The sequence below is a fragment of the Sorex fumeus genome, unplaced genomic scaffold (assembly GCF_029834395.1).
Source record: "Sorex fumeus unplaced genomic scaffold, SorFum_2.1 ptg000010l, whole genome shotgun sequence".
Taxonomy (NCBI): Eukaryota; Metazoa; Chordata; class Mammalia; order Eulipotyphla; family Soricidae; genus Sorex; species Sorex fumeus.
This window is the reverse complement of record NW_026606067.1, coordinates 21464921-21468935: the sequence shown is the minus strand read 5'-3', so window position 1 is coordinate 21468935 and position 4015 is coordinate 21464921. Positions and strand designations below refer to the sequence as shown.

Genomic DNA, 4015 nt, shown 5'->3' with positions numbered 1-4015 from the left:
AATATGTTGTGTAATCTTGTATTAAGTGTTTTATGATGTGTTGCATGGCCACAATGAGGCTGTGTGGTCCAGAAAGCAGTGTGTAGTGTGTCTGTGGCCAGCTTTGGAGATATTGGAGGTAATAGAGGTCTGCCGGGTTGGTGGAGCAGCAGAGGATCTTTGTTCCCGGGTCCATTGAGCCTGGATTCTGAGGTTCGGAGTTCTGCTTCCCTCGCTCTGTGGGGCTTCACTCATGCATGATTCTCAGCCTGAGTGTCCGGAAAGTGTCCTGGAGTGTGTCGGCAGCTGGATAGTGGGGGTAGTGGAGGTAATGGAGGTCTGCCGGGTTGCTGGGAGCAGTTTAATGTTTAAAATGCGTATTTTCCAAATGCAGCTATTCTCTGTATTTTCTTTTTTTACATAGTCAGATGTTTATTTAAAATTTGTGTCTGTCAACTTAGTGTTTCCCACCAACTCGGGAAGCAGAAACCTTCACAGGCTTCACAATCTTTAGCTTAGGGTCTGCCTTTGTGGGAGCCTTAGCAGCAGCCATTGCTGTCTTTTTAGATGCCTGCTTCAATTTCTTTGCTTCCTTGGCAGCCCTGATAGTTTGTTCCCATTAAGCCTTTCTAACTTCAGTTTTCTGATTATTCTTGGCCATTATATCAGGAAGAGATGCACCAGTGATGGCTCTGTGGAATTTGACTGCCTGACGAGTTTTTTACCTCTGAATTTCTTCCCACTGTCCTTTCTCATTCTTTCTTCTGTAGAGGACAGTCCAGTTTATTTGACAAGGATTTCTCTTGGAAAGGAAAGCAGATTTGCATTTTGCATTAAGAAACTGGAAAACCTTTTTGTCGGTCCTGGCATATCACTCCCTTGTCCAGGGTAGATCTTGTACCCGCTGAAACTGCACAGCTTGACCTTCATGGCTGCAGCTCCCAGAGAGGATGAAAGATGGCAAAGAGCTGTTTTTTCTTATTGTTAACACTTTTTTGTTTGTTTTTGGGTCACATCCAGCACTGTTAAGGATGTACTCCTGACTTTGTACTCAGGGATCACTCCTGGAGGGTTTGGGGAATCCTATGGGGTGCTGGGGATAGATGCCGGGTGGACCATGTACAAGGCAAAGGCCCTACCTGCTGTGCTATTGCTCCGGCCCCTGTTAACACTTTTTCCAAAAAGCATGTGCACCATGTTGTTTGTGATCCAGGGCGTATTTAAACTGAGCTAAGAGAGTGGGAGAGCTTTTTAAAGACTCCATGAGTGAGAAACAGCAGACTGTGTCACTCTAGGTCAGCCTCATTATTCACAGTACACAGGGCCACCAATGGGAAATATCCTGAAGTCAGTTTCTGTCCATTTTCCTTTGTTTCTTTCCCTCAAATCTTCCCTTTGATAAAAGTTATACTTTCATATCCTCAATACATTCACATTTCTCAATTTGGGGATAGTGCGACATGCATATTGCTTCCATCCTGTTTCACTGAGCTTACTTTTGGTTTCAGCCTTCTAGTTAGCACAAACCACCTTGCTGACAAGCTTCTGTGTTCCACAGCACTGGTAGGCAGGGATGAGCGGCCATCGCCTTTTTTCTCTTGGGATTATACTCTTTGATGTTTTTGTAAATACACCTTAATTCAGAATATCTTCTCTGAAAATTTGCCAGATACATCAGTGAGAGGAGAACTGGGCAGCAATGGTACCTATTCATTAAACTAATTCTGGAAGAAGATTTTGGTTTGCCTGACTTAATCTGTGCATGAAACCCCCCATATAAACAACAGGGATTCACAGATCCCAGCATGTCAGCAAGCTCACACCCTATGGGTAGGGTGCTCCAGGGTACTGACTGAGGCTTGTTCTCTATGGTGTTATTGTGAAGTCATAGATGATATGCCACAAGACATATATAAATGTTATCGTATATGTGGCAAAAGAAAACAGATATAGTATCATCTGTATAGCTCACTATAATAGAGCCATAGCATCATCTTTATAGCCTGGCATTTATTTTTGTCTTACTTTTCTCAGAATATATCTGCTAGGTCCATACATGTTGTGGCCAACTGAGTGGGTACTCCCTCCCTCTCTGCCTCCCTCCCTTCCTTCTTGCATCCCTCCATCTCCTCCTTTCTTCTCCTCTTATTATTGATGAGAGGCATTCCATTGTATGTACATAATTTTTTGTAGAGACACATAGTTACATATACTATATCATTTGGGAGGCTCCCCTATTTTGACCCCTCAGTCATATAGTTCTTATTGACATGCGAAAACTTAGCTTGGTTAGGTTGGTATAAATAGGTAAATGTTTGTAAATGACTACCCTTGTTCTTCCCATGATCATTGGTTTAAGATAGTAAATATGGAGTGAGCTGGAGAACTGGGATTCTCAGTTCACAAGGCAGTGAGCCTCCTGAACCCATGCTTATAACTCTTATGTCTGTCTTGTCTTCTTAATCTTCTTGGTCTCCTGGCTTCAGACCTGTTCACTGAGGGCTCATCCCAGGCACTTGGCCATCTTCATTGCCTTTACACAGTGGACCATGAACTCCTCATGTTAGATGAAACCAGGGTACTTCTCCCTGTGGCCTCAATTTATCTCCATCATTATTTCTTGCTCTGACTCCTCAACTTCCTGCCACTCACACGCAGCAGACTGTTGCTTCTAACAATGTGTCTTGTGCTCTCAATTTTGTGCTGCGGTCGGAGAGATTTCCTTTTCCTCAAAAAAGACTTTGTCCTTGTCTTAATTTTCCCATCTACCTTTGACTCTTGTTAAAATTGCTTACCACAGGAAGCTAGCTCACTCTGGTGACCCCATGGAATGCCTTGTGTGGAACTACCTTAATTTGTCGATAATTCTATTGTCATGATTCTCTTGTCATGTCTGTTCTTGCCTTCAGTTCTTCTGTGATTATTTGAGATTAGCAGGGATAATATACTTTGATTATTTGAGATTAGCAAATGAAATATCCTTAGAATTTCATTCTTTGATCTCTGACTTGGCTCCAGGAATTGGGGTTAATACAAGATAGTAGCCAGGAAAAGTGGATTGGCTAGATGGAGTCCACATTGACTGAAAGTAAATAATGGACAGTATCATGCAGTGGATGGTGATCAATAGGTAGAATATGTAGAAGTGTTTGCTGTCCACAATAATGTCTCTTACAGAGACAAAATATATAAGTATATATATATACATATATATATATATATTGCTCTTGATGCATTATCTTTTGAGATGTGACTTCAGCTCAGAGTTACCCCACTGACCATATAGTGTTGGGCATACTGAGATAAAGGTGAAAAATTAACCTTACATTATAGATGCTAAATATCTAAGAGGGGGGCTAAGTCAGTAGCTTAAAGTGTTGAACTGCATTCCTTGCATGTCTGACTTGCACCTCAAGTCTCACCCTCAGCACCCTTCATCCCTGCCATTCTGCCTTCTGGCATAGTCCTAATAGGCTTTAGCATCAATGATCAGAGCAGTGCTACCTCGCCAGTCTGAGCACTGAGCCATCAACACTGCACAGCCAGGCTGAGCACTGTCAGGAGTGGCTTCTGGGTCTCCTGACCATTGTTTTGGAGGCTATCCCCTGACACCCAATCACAACGATCATGATCACGACCATCCTGTTATTCGTCGATTGCCTCGAGCAGGCCCCAGTAACGTCTCCTTCATCCTAGCCCTGAGATTTTTTTTAAAAAGTGCCAAATTCAAGGCTCTTTCAGAGTTAGGAGAATGAGACCCGTCATGGTTACTGGTATTTGGCATATTGGCTACGTCACGGGGAGTTTGCCAGATTCTGCCATGTGGGCAGGTTACATTCGGTAGCCTGCCAGTTTGTCCAAAGTAGGAATGAGATAATAAGATGTCGGGCGGCCTCAAATGCGGCCACGTGCTTCTGGAAGTTGGGTTTTATAGTCTCTGAGTCTTGGCCGTTGATGGGATTACATGGCACCAGGGGGCCAGTTGGTGGGTGTGACCCCCGCCTACTGGAATTTGGAGGATCTGACACCCAATAGA

General features: G+C 43.4%; 1 pseudogene; it reads right to left on the bottom strand.

Moving 5' to 3' along the window:
- Nucleotides 1-400: 400 nt before the first annotated feature.
- Nucleotides 401-909, bottom strand: LOC130020169 (60S ribosomal protein L24-like; annotated as a pseudogene).
- Between the last annotated feature and the right edge of the window lie 3106 nt (nt 910-4015).